The sequence below is a fragment of the Neofelis nebulosa genome, chromosome 9 (genome assembly GCF_028018385.1).
Source record: "Neofelis nebulosa isolate mNeoNeb1 chromosome 9, mNeoNeb1.pri, whole genome shotgun sequence".
NCBI lineage: Eukaryota > Metazoa > Chordata > Mammalia > Carnivora > Felidae > Neofelis > Neofelis nebulosa.
The window spans coordinates 125,571,749-125,590,161 of NC_080790.1; the positions used below are offsets into that span (position 1 = coordinate 125,571,749).

At 42.1% G+C, this 18,413-nt stretch overlaps 1 protein-coding gene across 3 annotated transcripts in view; it reads left to right on the forward strand.

The window, feature by feature from the left end:
* Positions 1-215: 215 nt before the first annotated feature.
* PKIG (cAMP-dependent protein kinase inhibitor gamma) overlaps positions 216-18,413 on the forward strand; it is a 99,774-nt gene continuing 81,576 nt past the window's right edge. The window contains exons 1-3 of one of the 3 annotated variants that reach the window (XM_058685732.1): positions 216-240; positions 709-742; positions 1,611-1,788. The gene's annotated coding sequence lies outside the window, so the exon portion shown is untranslated. Of the gene's footprint in view, positions 241-708; positions 743-1,610; positions 1,789-5,221; positions 5,351-9,612; positions 9,677-18,413 lie in introns of those variants that run through there. The other 2 variants (XM_058685730.1, XM_058685734.1) reach the window with 2 other exon arrangements.

The following is an 18,413-nucleotide window of genomic DNA, read 5'->3' on the forward strand; positions in this document are numbered from 1 at the left end:
GGAGAAGGCGGAGCTAAATCGACCTGGCCGTATACGGGAGGCGGGGCTAAACCAAGCCAGAGGGGAGGGAGGAGGCGGGGCTAAACCGGCCTGGAGCTGAGGGAGAAGGCGGGGTTAACGCCGCCTGGCGCTGAGGTGGGAGATGGGGCGAAAGCGGCCCAGAGCTGCGGGAGGTGTGAAGGCTTTATTCCTTCACCTCACTTGTATTCACTGGGAGCCCGTTATGTGTCGAGATCTGAGGTACAAAAACACACAGGAATTTATGGCCTACTTAATTAAGAGTCTAACACCGAACATAAATGCACCGTGACACACGGTGATGAGTACTCTGAAGAAGTAGTATGAGGGAATGTCCTTTCAATAAAAGCTTATTTATTAACGCTTACTATGTGAGGGGAGAATAATGTGGTTGGGGGTGTGTTTTAATCTGTTAAAATTACATACACTGGAAGGGTGTTCTGAGGAATTTGTATTTAATCTGAGAACCGAAAGATGAGTCCAAGCTAATCGGGGAAAGATGAGCGTTGTTTCTTAAAATGCGGAACCTATAACCACTTGGGGTAAATGGGAGGGTCTTGGGTGCATGAACACATTAGGTAACGCTGAAAAAGGCAGAGTGAGCAAGTCGGGTTTCAAACCAAAGAGAAAGTTCGTTCGCCGCTAGTACCTAACAGGTTTCTAACATTCGCTTGCCTCCATTTTTGACAGAGCGAAGGCTTCGTTTTCCAGGTCTCTCCAAAAGGTAAGCCCATCTCCAGGTAAGGAACGTTGTTTTGTTTTAGGATCAGTGTGTGTGCTTGCAGAAATCCGTTCATGTGTAGCAAGCAGTGTTCCCGAACCCCAAGTTCGGCTGCCCGTGGCTCCAAAGGCCAATACTCAAGAGGTGAGTTTTGCTTGAAAAGGAATATGAATTTTATTCGGGAGGCTGGCCACCTGGGGAGAAGGCAGACTCTTCTCCAAATGCCGACTCCGCCGAGGTTTCTGCCTGGCCCAGGGATTTTTCAAGGGATTCAGGGCAGGTCATCGGTACAGGGAATGCAGTGGTCCCAACATTTCTCGATTATGTGCAGATTTGCTCGTGCCAGCTAGAGACGTTATCGCTGCTCTGGGAGACTGTGCAAGGGGGTCTGGTTCCTTAGTGCCTGGGGATTGCTGCGAGGGGGTCTGGTTTCTGTTTCGTGACTTGCAGAAGTGCTGTCCTTTCTAGAAAGAGTGCATGATCTCTATACCAAAAAAGGTGAGTCAGCCAATCAGTGGGACTGAGGGTGTTCGCTGAAGTTTAGATTACTAGGTTGGCCACACAGGCCGAGGCCGCTTCAGCAACGCGGGTTGTCCATTTAAGAAGCGATGTAAATTTTGCTGGGTAAATTTAAGTTAAAACTGGGAGTTTATTTTAAGAAAAAAAAATTGGGAACTGTTTCACTTATATATGTAACAGTGCAGGTGGTATGCAGATATGGCAACAACGATGAGAGGAGAGTGTCATACAAATGACTAAGTAGGGGAACATTTACCTGGGAATATAAGAACCTGTAGAGTTTGGCATCCTAAAATATTTAGATTGGAAGAAGCCTTAGAAATATCTGAATCTGTTTGTTTTTTTTTTACAGAAATGGAAAAAGGCTCAAAGTGAAATGGTTTACCCAAGGCCACAGAAAAGGTTGATGGCAGAGGAAGGAGAATTACTTAAGCTTTCCTAATTCCTACCTGAGCTCTTCACCTGACCCCCACCCTTACCACTCAATACCTGCCCAAGTGGAGTTGCCTCATGGTCACTGAACCTTTCAGGTAACCCTTAAATCCTTACTTCTTCCTGTTCGGGTACTGCTGGACTGGCCTAAAGAAAGCGAAGACTGTAATGAAGTCCGTGATCAGATCCCCTCAGGGACATACCTATACTCAAAAAAATACCAGATTTATTTAGCGTGTACAGCAAAGGAGAATTCACATCAGAGAAAACATGAGGTATCTCTCTAAGAGGGAATTGGGAAGAGCTTATTGTAAGATTTGGGTTTGTGCCGTGTATCTGTAAGGAGGGTTTAAGCAAGTAGGGAACAGTTTTGAATTGGATAAAGTTGAGAAGCAGGGGCCATTGGATGGTTACGTATCTCATTGGTTTACCCAGGAGGTGGGAGGATTAGAGCAGAGCCAGAGTTATGATTGAGAACGAAGCAGGACCCACTCGTGGTATTAGAGGAGAATATTGTCATATTTGTGATTCCACAGCAGCCTTGTCTGCTATTTGTTTACATTCTGTGAGCGCTGCTGTGTACATTCAGCGAGGAACACCGGGTCTACCTGGCAGCTGAAGACTTTTCATTTTCTCATCTGCCCAACTGTGGGATCTTGCCAGTCTCTCAGTGTTTCTGACCCTAGTGATTAAGTGTACCTCATCTAGGTGGCAAACATGGGGAAAGCCGATCATCTGTTCCAATTTCCCACGTCATGCAGGAACCCCTCGCATTTCCTCTAGGTTGGGGAGCTCACTGCTGCCCTAAGACAGCCCCTCCTGTCTTTACGTGTTGATTGTCAAAACTAGGTTGTTTCTTCCCTTGTAAGGGAGGAAGTTTTTCCTCTACCCTCTGGATTCACTGATTGGGCAGGGGAGGCCTGGAGGTTTGTATACCATTCTGACAAAGGATGATACATTTTAAATTTGTAGAGAAGTTCTAAGACAATGAAAAGCAGTTTAGGCTATTAGGGAGGTAAAGCGGGAGAAATTAGTGGAAGGATTGTTTTAGTAAGGTTTATTATGTAGATCCCTCTCTTGATAAAAGTCCAGAGTTATCTCCTGTTTAACTTCTGCTCTTCCTGATGGAGAGGGTGGGGGTAACATCTTCACAAAGGGAAATTCATAAGGATGAGGGCAGAGAGCTTTTCTGTGTCTACTTCTCAGTTGTTTTCGGCTTGAAATAATTCTTATTTCAAAGTGGCATGCTCTGGGGTGGCATATTCTAGTCCCACACATTCTTATATATTGTTCGAAAAGATACTATGGGTACTTGATTTTTAAAAATACTGCATAAAAGTACAGTGAAAATGTATTACCTTACCCCCTCATCTCCCAGATCTCTTTCCAGAGTTTATAGATGCATATGCCATCATTATATGTATTATCTATCATTCCCTTTTTACACATGGTAGCATTCCAACCACATAGTGGTGCATATTGCTTTTTTCACTTAACTTATTCATTTATTCAGTAAATATTTACCATGCTCTTACTATGTGCCAGGCAGTTCCCAGTGATGAGAAAACAGCAGGGAACAAAACAAAATGCCTGCCTTTTAAAGAGCTTATGCTGTAGTAAAAAGAGACAAGTAATAAACAAATATAAGGGTGCCTGGGTGGCTCAGTTGGTTAAGTGTCTGACATCGGCTCAGGTCATGACCTCAGGGTTCGTGGGTTCGAGCCCCGCAAGGGGCTCTGTGCTGACGGCTCAGAGCCTGGAACCTGCTTTGGATTCAGTGTCTCCCTCTCTCTCTGCCCCTCCCCTGCCTGTGCTCTGTCTCACTCTCTCTCAAAAATAAATAAATGTAAAAATATGTATGTATTTTTAAATAAACAAATAGAAAATGTCAGATACTGACAAGAGCTGGGAAGAAAAATAATAAAACAGGCAAGGAGAACACAAGAGTTGGTGGGGGTCTGCTATTTTAAATAGTCAGGGCAGGTGTTTTTGAAGACCTGACGTTTGAACAGAGATACTAAAGAAATGAGGAAGCAAACCGCAGAGGAAGAGTGGTCCCGACATGGAACAGCAAGAGGAAAGGCCGTGAAACAGAAGCGTGTGTTAAATAACAAAATTCAACCCAGTAAATTTGAAGGTGTAGTTGGTTTTTTTAAGTGATTCATCAATTGAGTGTTACTCCTCTAGCAAGTAGAGAGGCACTCCTTGAAGTTCTACAAAATGGAAGCTTTTACAGAAGGAGAGTGGGGGCAAAAAAGTTGTTAGAAGAAAAGGATTGTTGTAGACAAGGCCACTTTCTAGGGGAAAAGCAAGTTGTCTTATGCAGATTACCTCATCCTTCTTTGGGGTGTGGAGAGGGACCAGGTGGCAGACTCTTTGGTGAGGATTAAAAAATTCCTGGCTGACTGGCTAAGACTACATGCCTGGGGGAGGTTGAAACTGCAATTAGACTACATATTGGGCACACGTTTGGGAATTCTGTCTAAGCGACACCCTTTTGGGCCTCTGCGTGCGTGTGTGTGTGTGTGTGTGTGTGTGTGTGTGTGTTTAAAAACATGATTTACTTAAAAACAAGGCCAATGTGGCTGGAGCATGAACAAGAGGGGAAATGGTGAGAGGTGAAGCTGAACATGGTGAACAATTCCGGATTTTATTCCAAATATGATGGGAAGGTTGTTGAAAGGTTTTGAACAGGGGAAGGACATGATCATGTTTACATTTTAAAAAGGACATTTTGGCTTCAGTGTGGAGAATAGACTGGGGCAAGGTTGGTAAGTTGGAAGTAATAGTAGATACAAAGACAGGACTAGGTTGGAGACCATTGGTGTAAGCAGAGCTTGAAGACAGGTCTTTATCTCTAGACTTTATTTACATCCTTATTTCGGTCTCTCTTAATTCTTGCTGTAGAAATTCATTTTACGGGTGCATCTGATGGACATTTAGACTGGTCTCAACCAGTTTGCTTTTACAAACAGTGGAGCAATGAATATCCCTTGTGCCCATGTTTCAGTATATTTGCAGGGTTATTTCAAGAAATATAATTGCTGATCAGAAGCTAAATTTGCCATATTAAAATGCAATCTGATGATCTAATTCTCACCTTGAGCCCAAAGAAACAAGTTTATTCATTCTTTGCCACACCACCCCTTCTGAGATTAAAGGGAAACGCATCTGCCACTCCTCCCACATCAGTTTTCTCGTCTTTAAATATTCCCAGTCTAGCAAGCTTCCGCCTATGGCCCCGTTCTCTCCTCCAACTGTCCCCGTATCTGGTTACAGAGAGATAAACCGAGGCAAAGGCGGGATCCGAGGTACAAGTCCCCACCCCTCCCCCGCCTTACTGTTTCCCTTTCCCTCAGCATTTCTTTCCTTTCCCTTTCTCCTGGGGCCTAGTTTCAGGCTGCCAAACCCCACCCTGGTCCTTCACGGCTCAGGACCCCAACTCCCACTCCCTTTCCCTCCTCTGGCGGCTCTGGGGCCGCGGAAGGGGACGCGAACCGTCCCGGTCCCTTCCGAGCCGCCGTAGCGCCCGCCGCGGGAGTTCGGCAGCTCCGGTCGCCAAGGCAACGCGCTCCGCTGCGCGCTGCGGGCGCCAAGCAGCCCGGCGGAGGCGCAGCGGGCCGGCGGCGGCCCCGGCTCAGCGAGGCGGCAGGACTGCAGGTGAGCAGGGCCGGGCGGGCAGTCGCGACCCAAACACGCCGCTTCGGCGTCGACTCGTCGCAGCAGACCTAGGGCTGGAGCGCGGGGGACCCCCGGGAAGGAGACTGGGGCCAGACCTTAATCCCCTGCGCCGCGCCGGGGCGGCGCCCCCTCCTGCCCTGCAACCCCACTTGGCGCTGGCTTGGAGTGCGCTTTTGGCTGTTTACTGTATTTTGGGCCCATTGCTCCTCCTGACCTGCAAGTTTCTTAGAAAAAGAAAGCCCCTCTTATTTGGGTGTTGGGGAATAACTCAAAACTGCGGAAAATGTGTGTCGGTGCGACTCTCCTGGGGCCAGAGAGGATTGACTTCATTGTACATCAGTTTTCCCATCTGCAAAATGGGCATAATAATAGCTGTCTTATAAGGCAAACTAAATTTATATTTAAAACCCTTGCAGGTAAGTTCTCAATATCTTGGAGCTTTTATCAGTGCTACTACTACAAGGAAGTCCATCACTGAGCATGTATTGTGTGCCGGGGCCTGGGCTGATCGCCACGCCATGGGTGGAGTGAATGAGACGTCTTGTCCTCAGGGAACTCCACGGTTTTACCGTGTAAACAGGAATGCATTGTGATTCAAGCTATGGTTTTGGACATACAGGGGACCGTGAATGCCTGGAGAAGGCAGTTAACTTAAGATTTCAGGAAATGAGGCTAGGGAAGGTGGTCAAAGAAGATGACTTCCAAAATGAGACATGAAGGCTGCCTTTGTATTGGCCAGATGAGCATTGTGAAGTGCACAATGTTCTAGGCAGAGAGAGCTGCATGTGCAAAGCCCCAGAGCTAGAGTGCAGCCTTTTTGGGCATCTGCAAGGATTTCATAGGCTGGCTAGAGACAGATTCCAAGAAGTGGAAGTGGTCTGGCTAGATGATGTTTGAGAGAAAAGCAGGTGCTGCTTCAGACTTTCCTTGTATCTCCTTTGTAACTTCTGAAGAATTTGGATTTTAGCTTGGGGGCATTGGGGAGCCATCAAAGGATTTTAAGCATGCAGTAAGTGTGTGTTGTATGTTGCATGTGTTTGATCAGAGGTATGGTTTCAGAAAGATGGGGGGGGAGTTGTGCTCCTTCTCGGTCTTCATTCCTCTTATCTGTTTTTCACATTGCAGCCATTCATTTATGGCAATTCAAAGAATATTTATCAAGCGTCTGTTATGCACCAGGCATTGTGGGGGCAGTAAGGACTCAGATTCCTGCCCTCACAGCATGCATTCCAAACATGTTCCAAGGTACACTTATGGGGTATAGTACATGAATCCAGTACAACTGGAAACTTAACATTGGAAGAGAACCATCAAGAGAGATTTGAAAAAAAGAAAGAAAGGCCTAGATCATTTGAGGCCACTGTGTTGTACACTCTTGGAAGAAGGGTTCATTTAGACTATACTAGGAAGGAATGGCCAGAGAAGTCGAAGGAAAACAGGAGAATGCAGTCATGAAAGCCAAAGGAAGAGGTTAATTTTGCAGAATCCTGCTTAGGTTTCAAGTAAGATAAGTTAAACATTAAAATGTGTCCTTCGGATGAATAAATATAGAGGTCACTGGGGACCTAATTGAGCAGATTTGGTGAAATGATGGGGGTGGAATCTAGAATATCGGCAGCTTCCAAAGGTTCAATGTAATATATCAGTGGGATGAGGAGAGAGTGGGATGTGAGAAAATAAAGACAAAGTGTAGGCAGCTCACAGAGTTTGGCTGTGAAGGGAGAGAGGGGAGAGAGAGAAGGCTGGAGAGCGATTGGGGAATAAGGTGAAGTTTTAAGCATGAGAGAGACGTGAGCAGATTTAAATGCTGATGGCAAAGAGCCAAGTACTGAGGAGAGAGGCTGAGAAAATACAGGAGATGAAAGGGGAAACGGATGGCACTACTTTCCCAAAAAGGTAAGAGTGGATAACATCCACAGCACAGATCTTTACGAGGAGTCTGACAGCTTCTACTTTTTTGAAGAAGTGAAAAGCAAGGCAGTTGCTGACAAGGAGTATGTCAGTGTAATTCAACAACAACAAAAAATAAAAGGCATAGTGTGGAGTGAGTTATATTTTCATTATTGTCCTGTATTAGACATTTATTGAACTAGTAAGTGTTGAGCACTTTTCATGCACGAGCCTCAATTAATGATGTAATCTTGAGAACAATCCTGTGAGATAGCCTTTATTATGATTCCCAGTCTGTGGATGAGGAAATTGAGGTAAAATGCTTCCCCAAGGTCATACAGGATTTGAATCCAGGTCTGCCTGAGGCCAGAGCTTTTACTCTTTTTGTTGTTGTTGTTTTTTTTTTTTTTGAAAGAGAGCCAAGGGAGCAGGGGAGAGGGAGAAAGAATCTCAAGCAGGCTCCACGCTCAGCACAGAATCCTACCACCCTAGGATCATGATCGGAGCCAAAATCAAGAGTCAGATGCTCAACGGGACTGAGCCACCTAGAGCTTTTGCTCTTAGTCACTATGCAGACAGTATGACTGTCTACCTACGTATGATACAATGACCTGCTGAGAAGATTCAAGAGAATTAAGTAAAAATAATTAGGTATAATAAGGTTAAGTGAACAAGCAGGTATAACAGACAAAAAGCAATAGCTTTATGTAAGCAGTAATAGTCAGAAAATGAAATTGTAGGAGAGATGAAAGTAACAACATGAAAAATAATATACCTAGGAACAAACTAGCCTCATAGAACAAGAGTGGCTAGAGGGGAGGAGGCTAGGTACAGGATGGATGTTTGGATAAGAAGGAGGTATTTTTCCTTTGGAAAATATTGATACTGATACCAGAAACCGGGCATGTAAAAAACAAAGCAGATGCCTATTGTAAGACATATTGAGAAAATATGCAAGATGTTGACTGTGATGTTTTTATAATGTTGAAAACAGACTGGTTAAATTATGATGCAGTCCTGTGATATGTACTATTAGCCATTAGAAAAGAATGAGGTGAGGGGTGCCTGGGTAGCTCAGTTCACTGAGCATCCAACTTTGGCTTAGGTCGTGGTCTTGAGGTTTGTGAGTTCCAGCCCAGCTTAGGGCTCGCTGCTGTCAGCATGGAGCCCACTTCAGACCCTCTGTCCCCTTCTCTCTCTCTCCCTCCCTTGTGCATGCTCTTTCAAAAATGAACAAATATTAAAAAAAAAAAAAAAAGAATGAGGTGGGAGCTATATATATAAGAAAGATGTTTGCATCATATGGTTAGGTGTGAAAAGTGCATTACAGTACAGTGTGTTCCTATTTTTGCTTTTTTAAGTGTATACATACAAATCTATAGGAAAAATGTCTAGAAAGAGTAGTTCTTTTTAAATTTTTTTTATTTTAATTATGGCAAAATACCCATAACATAAAATTTACCATCTTAAATATTTTAAGCATATAGCTCAGAGTGCTAAGGATATGCACATTGTTATGCAACAAATCTCCAGAATTCTTTCATCTTGTAAAACTGAAACTCTTTATCTATTGAACAATTTCCCCTTTTCCCACTTTCCCCCTTCCCTCAGCGCCCCCCCCCCCACAACCACCCTTCTCCTTCCTGTATCTATGAATTTGACTGCTCTAGATACTTGATATAAATGGAATTGTACAATATTTGTCTTTTTGTGACTGACTTATTTCGGTTAGCATAATGGCCTCAAAGCTCATCCATGTTGTAGCCTGTGTCAGATTTCCTTCCTTTTTAAGGCTGAATAATATATATTTTTAAAAGTTTATTATTTTATGAGAGAGAGAGAGCACGCGCATGGATGGCGGGGTAGGGAGGTGCTGAGAGAGAGGGAGAGAGCAGGCCTCACATTGTCAGTGCAGAGCCCAATGTGGGGCTGGGGCTTGAGCCCACGGGTGAGATCATGACCTGAGCCGAAATCAAGAGTAAGACACTTAATCTACTGAGCCACCCAGGTGCCCCTGAATAATATTTTATTGTATGTATACGTACACGTTGTGTGTACATAGAATGTATAAATATTATGTTTATCCATTCCACACATGGGCACTTGGGTTGCTTCCACCTTCTGGCTATTGTCAGTAATGGTGCTATGAATATGAGTGTAATAGAGAGGTTTTTTATGTCCATGTCAGGAGATCATGGGGAGACTTTTGTTCCTTATTGCCTTATTTATTTATTTTTTTATGAGCATGAGTTGTTTTATAATCAGAAAAAGCAATAAGGATATGTCCTATTTGGGGAGATGGGGGAGTAAAGGTTAAAAAAAGGCCTGATCTCGGGCAGTGGCAGCAGGAATGGAATGGAGAGGGCAGATTTGAGAGACACCTCAGGAGAATTAACTGGACTTGACCACTAAAAGGTAAGGGAGAGGAGAGTGGAAGACTCGCCCCACCAGTGATGACAAGGGACATCAGTCCTAGAGGGGCTTAGACTAGGGGAAAAGGGAGGATGTAAGGCTGGACAGCCACCTGAACCTTTGTTCAGGAATTTGGACTTTTTCCTGAAAGCAGAGGGAAGCCATTGAAAGGAAGGGAAATGACTTAATCAGAATTGTGTTATAGAATGATCACCCTGATTCCCTTCAACCCATTCTGCAAGCTGAAGCAAGATGGGGCCAAGTTTCCCTTTGTGTTACTTAGGCTTGAACCTCTGCTAATTTCCTTTTATTTGACATGAAGTATTAGTGCTGAAAGATACATATCTGCTCTTGAAAAGCACCTGGAATATTTCAAACAAAGTGCTATTTAGATTACATTGATTTCTAATTGTATTCAGTTTTATCTCAACACCACAGTCTCCTGTAAATTTACTTTCTACCTTTAGTAGGGGAAGTATGAATAATTGAGGAAGTAAACAAGATATATAAACAACTCAAGTTGGAGAACTTCAGTTTATTGTTAATAAATTTTGACACTTTCCTTTTGGGAGAAAAGGGCCAATGTACAGTAAACACTGTCATATTAAGGAGATATTACAAAACAAAAATTTGGGGAAGTTCTAAGAGACTCAGCCCATTACCTGTTTCTTTTCTTTTCTTTTTTTTTTTTTTTTAACGTTTATTCATTTTTGAGAGAGAGAGAGAGAGATGGAGTGTCAGTGGGGGAGGGGCGGAGAGAGAGGGAGACACAGAATCCGAAGCAGGCTCCAGGCTCTGAGCTGTCAGCACAGAACCTGACGCAGGGCTCGGACTCACTAATTGTAAGACCATGACCTGCGCTGAAGTCCGATGCCCAACCGACTGAGCCACCCAGGCGCCCCTACCTGTTTCTAACCCAACAAAACTACAATCTCTGTCTGCTTCCATACCATCGCAGAGAGAGAGAACTAACTATTATGATAACATATGTAAGAGTTTTGCAGTTTATAAGGGCTGAATTTCCGAAAGATGTGAATCCATGATCTCATTTCATTCCTCCTAAAAATTGTGTGAGGCAAGGATTATCATTATCATTCCCATTTTTAGATGAGAAAATTGAAGATCAGAGTATTCAAGAGTATTCCAAAGTCCTATATCTACTAAACTCTGGAGTTTGAATCTAGGTTTTATTTTCTTTTTATATTATAGCTTTTTAATATGGAAAATTTTAAACATATATGAAAGTACAAAGAATAGTATGATAAATATCCATATACCCATACTCCAGCTTCAATAGTTACCAAGATACGGTCAGTTTTATTCTATCTATACCCCCTACTCCCTCTCCACCTTGGATCTTTTTTTTCCATTCTGGATTATTCTCAAGCATATCTTAGATGACGGATCATCTTATCTGTAAATGCTTCAGTATGTATCTAAGAGATAAGGACTTTTTCTCCCTTGCCCCCTTTTCCCTGTAATCATATACCATTAGCATCATACCTGAAAAACAAACAGTAGTAATTCCTAAAAAACACCTAGTATTTATTTGGTATTCAGTTTCCTCAGCTGTCTCATAAATGTCTTTTTACAATTGATTAAATTGGGATCCAAACAGGATCCACCTATTACATCTGGTCGATTGTCTCTTAAGTCTTTTCATTTATAGCAATCTCCTCCTCTTTCTCCCCCCGTTCCCCTTGCTTTTATTTGTTGAAAAACTAGGTCATTTGTCCTGTACGACTTACCACATTCTTGATTTTGTTGGTTGCATCCCTTTAATGTGTCCCTCCCTTCCCTTAATTTTTTTGGCCATTATACGTTATAGGTGGTGCCATGCATCTCATCATGTGCACAAATGAGGGACGGGAGAGAGAGAGAGAGAGAGGGAGAGAGAGAGAGAGAATATGAATCTTAAGCAGGCTCCATGCTCAGCACAAAGCCCCACACAAGGCTCCATCCCACAATCCTGGGATCAAGACCTGAGCCGAAATCAAGAGTCAACCACTCAGCCAGCTGAGGCACCCAGGCGCCCCTCCCTGGATGTGATTTTAAGATTGATCATGGGGTTCAGATGTTGTTAGCATGGTCCATCCATTGTAAGTTTCTCATTAGTCTTTCACAGAATGATTTTAGCAGCTCTTAATGATCATTGCTCAGATCTAGAATTTCTTTAGGGTTTGGAAAATGAATCTAGGTTTTCTAATACCAAGTCATGTACTCTGTTAAATCCCACTGTCTCCATATTAAAGGAATGTTTTGTCCTGTATTCTCTGCTGTGATACATGGAGAAAAATCAATTAATGATTCAGCTTAACATATATTTTTAAAAAATAGAGCCCATATGCTGTGTCTAATACTGGTTGTTCACAACATTGTTTTCTTAGGTTGGTCTTGTGTATTGGCAAAACCACACAGTGGAAAGGCTGCTTATGTCAGTGTTTTTCGAACTACACATTGTTATTATACATTAGTATGTTAAAGAATTATCTGGGGGAGAAGTTCCAGCATTTTTTTAAAATAAAAAATTAGAATAGAAATAATGGAAAAAAAGTGCATCTCATGTAAGAAGAATAAGCTTTGGTTTGTAAAACTTTTGTTTCAGCTCTTTCTGTGTATATCTGGAAGCCATAATATAGAATGCATTTTTTTCTTTTTTTTTAATGTTTATTTATTTTCGAGAGAGAGAGAGGGAGAGAGCGAGTAGGAGAGGGACAGAGAGAGGGAAACACAGAATCTGAAGCAGGCTCCAGGTTCTGAGCTGTCAGCACAAACTCTCGAACCACGAGATCATGACCTGAGCCGAAGTTGGAGGCTCAACCAACTGAGCCACTCAGGCACCCCTAGAATGCATTTCTTATTGAGGTCTTGGCCAAAACCAAATTGTCCCAGTGTTCAGATGACCACGCTGAAATATAGCAACTTTTTAAATTTTGTTTTTAAATGTTTATTTTTGACAGAGAGAGAGAGAGAGAGAGAGAGAGAGAGAGAGAGAGAGACAGAGCATGAGCAGGGGAGGGGCAGAGAGAGAGGGAAACAGAATGGGAAGCAGGCTCCAGGCTCTGAGCTGTCAGCACAGAGCCCAACTCAGGGCTCAAACTCACAGACTGGGAGATCATGACCCTGAGTGGAAGTCGGACGCTCAACCGACTGAGCCATCCAGGCGCCCCTGAAATATAGCAACTTTTTTAGTTAGTCAAGGATTCAATTATGTTCACATGTACTATTTATCAAACAGTACAGTATATTGATCCATTTTAGAATTTCCTTTAAAGGCTTGTTTGGGTGACTGCCAGTTAACCAAAATTGCATTACCCCAGTGACCTAATCTTCTAGTATTCAAGTAGAAGAAATGTGAACTCTTCAGGGATTTGTTTTTGATTCTCTTTTACCCTTGAGGATGATGTAGATGACTCCACTCAATACTGGTATCATTAAAAGTCAGGCTGGAGGGGTGCCTGGCTGGCTCAGTTGGTAGAGCGTGCGACTCTTGATCTCAGGGTTGTAAGTTTGAGCCCCATGTTGGGTGTAGAGATTACTTAAAAATAAAACCTTAAAAAAAAAAAAAAGTCATGCTGGAACCTCAGCAAGATGAATTGGTTGGGAAAGGGGAAAGACGTCAGGAGTGGACAGGTAGAGAAACAGACTCAGCCTGTTGGTTGGCTTCTGGGGTATGGGAACGGGGTAAGGCAGCCAGACCTCCCATGCACATGATGGTAAAACAGAGGTAGCCCTAATACTATTCAGACTTCGACTGGAATTGGTTTAGGACATGGGAAGATGGGATATTTAGTGACACCAGTGATAAGGGATTAGAAAATGCAGATGTTGGACTATAGTATGTAGTTAACATTTTAAAGCTGTGGAGACTGAGATTCAGAGAGTCAGTTGTTCAGAATCAGCCAGTAAGGGGGGGAGCAAAATTTTAAGGGTTTACCAAATCCTGGAAATATTCTGAATAAATGTATGATGCTGAATAAGTTCCTTAATAATAGTATCTACTGCATAGAATTGTTACAAGGATTAAATATATAGTTAAAGCACTGAGCACAGTAGTAAAAGCACTTAGCACAGCCTTCCTATGAGAACCACTCAGTAAATATTATCTATTACTTCTTTTTAAAATAATGAACGTATTTTACTTTATGTCTTTTTTTTTTTTTTTTAAGAGAGTGCAAGCAGAGGAGAGGGATAGAGGGAGAGAGAGAGAATTGTGAGCAGGCTCCACGCTCAGCATGGAGCTCCGATGCAGGGCTTGATCCCACGACCCTGGGATCATGACCTGAGCCAAAATCAAGAGTTGGATGCTCCTCTGACTTCAGCTGAGGTCATGATCTCGCAGTCTGAGTTTGAGCCCCGCGTCAGGCTCTGTGCTTACAGTTCAGAGCCTGGAGCCTGCTTCAGATTCTATGTTTCCGTCCCTCTCTGCCCTTCTCCAGCTAGCTCATGCTCTGTCTGTCTTTCTCTCTCTCAAAAATAAATAAACATAAAAAAAAGTTGGACGCTCAACCACCTGAGCCACCCAGGCGCCCTACTTTATGTCTGTTTTTAACCTCTCCTTATTCCAGAAATGATTAAAGCTGTATTACAAGATTCTTTTTTATTACTGTTGAGATGTAATCGATATTTATCATTGTATTAGTTTTAGGTATACAACAAAATGACTTGATATATATAATATTATCAAATGATTACCACAATAAATTTAATTAACATCCACCCTCAAAAAAGCAGGGAGGAGGCACCTGAGTGGCTCAGTCCATTAAGCATCTGACTTTTGATTTTGACTCAGGTAGCTCTCTCTCAAAAATAAATAAATAAATTAATTAATTTAGTTAATATCCATGAACACACATAGTTACAAATTTTTGTTTTGTTTTGTTTTTCTTGTGATGAGAATTTTTAAGGTTTGCTCTTTTCACAACTTTCAAACATATAATACATTTGACATTGGTCTTATATTGTTAACTATATCTAGTTAACTATAGTCACTGTGCTGTACATTAATTACATTTCCAGGATTTATTTATCTTATAATTGGAAATTTGTACTTTGACTGCCTTTACCTGTTTTGCCATCCCCACCCCCATCTCTGGCAACCACCAATCTGTTCTCCTATCAATGGTTGTTGTTTTTTTTTTTTAAGATTCCATATATAAGTGAGATCATAGTATTTGTTTTTCTCTGACTTATTTCACTTAGCATTATGCCCTCAAGTTCCATCCATGTTGTTGGAAATGGCAGGATTTCCTTCTTTTTCATAGTTGGATAATATTGCATTGTGTATATATACCACATTTTCTTTATCCATTCTTCTGTCAATGGACACTTAGGTTGTTTCTATGTCTTGGGTATTGTAAATAATGCTGCAGTGAACTTGGAGGTGCAAATATCTTTTCACAATAGAGATTTCATTTCCTTCATATCAATACCAGAAGTGGAATTGCTGGATCATAGGGTAGGTGTATTTTTAATTTTGTGAGGCACCTCGATAGTGTTCCCATAGTGTCTACCAACTTACGTTCCCACCAACAGTGTAAAGGTTTTCCTTTTCTCCACATTTTTGCTAGGATTTGTTATCTGTTGTCATTTTGAGAAAAGCCATCCTAACAGACATGAGGTGATACCTCATGGGTTTTGATTTGCATTTCCCTGACGTTTAGTGATGTTGAGTACCTTTTCATGTACCTTTTGGCCATTTGTATGTCTCCTTTGGAAAAAAAAGTCTATTCAGATCCTCTGCACATTTTTTAAGTGGATTGTTTGGTTTTTTCCTATTCAGTTGTGTGAGTTTTTTGTATAATTTGGATATTAACCCTTTATAAGGGGGCCTGGGTGGCTCAGTTGTTAAGCATCTGACTTTGGCTCAGGTCACGATCTCCTGATTCGTGAGTTCGAGTCCCATATCTGGGTGAGCTAGAGCCCCGCTTCAGGTAAAACATGAGCCCCACTTCGAGTGAGCCCCGCTTCTCTCTCTTCTCTCTGCCCCTCATGGGATTCTCTCTCTCTCTCTCTCTGCTCCTTTCTCAGTTGCACCCTCTCTCTCTCTCTGTCAAGACAAAAACAAAAAGGAAAAATCCTTTATCAGATATGTGATTTGCAAATATTTTTTCCTATTCTGTAGGTTGCCTTTTAGTTTTGTTGATGGTTTCCTTTGCTGTGAAGAAGCTTTTTAGTTTGATATAGTCCCACATGTTTAATTTTGCTTTTGGTGTCAAATTCAAAAAAATCATAGCCAAGACTGATGTCAAGGAGCTTACTGCCTATGTTTTCTTCTAGTTTTATGGTTTAGGTCTTATGTTCAAGTCTTTGATCCATTTTGGGTGGTTTCTTGTGTGTGGTGTAAGTGGCCCAGTTTTATTCTTCTACATGTGCTGCCCAGTTTTCCCAACACCATTTACTAAAGAAACCATCCTTTCCCCATTGTGTATTCTTAGCTCCTTGTCATAAATGAATTGACTGTACATGTGTGGGTTTATTTCTGGGCTCTCTATTCTCTTCTGTTGATCTGTGTGTTTATTATTTCTGAAATATGTCTCACAATGTAAAATAGGTAAGACTTCTGTACCTCCTGCTCCATTTCATTTTTCAGCCACTGCCTTTGCTTCTGTGTGGACTGCTGGCACGCCCTTCTTGCTGAAAAAAATGACTAGCACTCTCCTTTGGTTTGGGACAACTAATAGCTACAGGGTATTAGGGAGAAACTAGATGCCTCTGAAAATGGTAGGATTTGGGGAAATACACAGGCAGGTGATCAGTAACTTTCAAACAGAAAAAGGGAACAAAATGTTTTATACCTAAAAGCCCTTGTTTTTAGTTTTTATTTTTATCAAAGGAATAATAAAGACTTCTTACTTCTGTGCTATAAGATTCTCTATTTGAGGATTTTAACCGCTTGGAAAATGAGATAATCAGGGGCGCCTGGGTGGCTCAGTCTGTTAAGTGTCCGACTTCAGCTCAGGTCATGATCTCGCGGTCCGTGAGTTCGAGCCCCGCGTCAGGCTCTGGGCTGACGGCTCAGAGCCTGGAGCCTGCTTCCAATTCTGTGTCTCCCTCTCTCTCTCTGCCCCTCCCCCGTTCATGCTCTGTCTCTCTCTGTCTCAAAAATAAATAAACATTAAAAAAAATTAAAAAAGAAAAGAAAATGAGATAATCATAGATGTGTCATTTAAAAATATAACTTTTAGGGGCGCCTGGGTGGCGCAGTCGGTTAAGCGTCCGACTTCAGCCAGGTCACGATCTCGCAGTCCGTGAGTTCGAGCCCCGCGTCGGGCTCTGGGCTGATGGCTCGGAGCCTGGAGCCTGTTTCCGATTCTGTGTCTCCCTCTCTCTGCACCTCCCCCGTTCATGCTCTGTCTGTCTCTCTCTGTCCCAAAAATAAATAAAAAACGTTGGAAAAAAAAAAAAAAAAAAAAAAAAAATATAACTTTTAGGGGCACCTGGGTGGCTCAGTCTGTTAAGCGTTCGACTTCGGTTCAGGTCATGATCTTGCAGTTCATGAGTTCAAGCACCGCGTTGGGCTCTGTGCTGACAGCTTGAAGCCTGGAGCTTGCTTCAGATTCTGTGTCTCCCTCTCTCTCCGCCCTCCCCCACTTGTGCTCTCTCTCTCAAAAGTCTCTGCCCCTCCCCTGCTCACACTCTGTCTCTTGCTCAAAAAAATAAAAACATTGAAAAAAATTTTTAAATGTATAACTTCTAAATTTTCATAAACAATTTAATTGTACATGAGGCAGATTTGGGTGCAGTTTTTTGAGTGATTTTCTGTGTACTTTTTGAGTGTACTTTTTGAGTGTACTTTTGAGACTAGACTGTGTTTCTATTTGAATATTTGTACCAAAGCTTAATATTTTCCTGTTTTCTGACTGTATTTTACTGCCTAATAAAATAAATACTGAGTGTATTATTTTAAATCCACTTATTTGAAACACGCTACCTATATCCTTGTGATTTCTAAGTTAAAACCTGAGGCATTAGATCTTTTCAACTTAGTTTATTTTCTTATGGATAATCTATTAAAGCTGAAGGCATCATGGTTGAAAGTCACTGAAACTTAATTAAAATAATATTTCCAGGGAGAAGCTAACAAAATGGCATAGGGTTCCTGTGACCTCAGTGTCACTGTTCTAACCAACATTTGGGAAATGCCAGAGCTTGTGGGAATGCAGAGTTACACAGTGGAAAGAACAAGAACTTGGGTTTCAGGCAGATCAGGGTAACCTTGGGCAAAGTCTTTTAGTCACTTCCTTTATCTATGAAATGTCTCATGAGATCCTTTGAGAGTTAACTATTATAAAACCTGACCACTAGAAGGGACTTTGTATATACGAGTTATCTTCTGTTCTCTCACTTTTATTTCCACAAACCTACCTACTGTGTGCTTCTCCTTACCCCCGAAAGGAAACTTGAAGGGGCCCCTGGGTGGTTCAGTCAGTTAAGCATCTGACTCTTGGTTTTGGCTCAGGTCATGACCTTGCAGTTTGTGAGATCAGTTCCTCATTGAGCTCTGCGCTGTCAGAGAGGAGCCTGCTTGGGATTCTCTTTCTCTCCCTCTTTCTCTGCCCATCCCCCACTCATTCTCCCTCTCTCTCTCTCTTTCTCAAAATAAATAAATAAACTCAATTTTTTTAGAAAAAGGAAAGTTGAAAAAGAATAGAAAAGTTGGTGGTTTCATCCTACCGTTCAACATCAGTTAAACATATGTAATTATATTGCTTTTTTGTGTGCACAAGGGTTAACATCA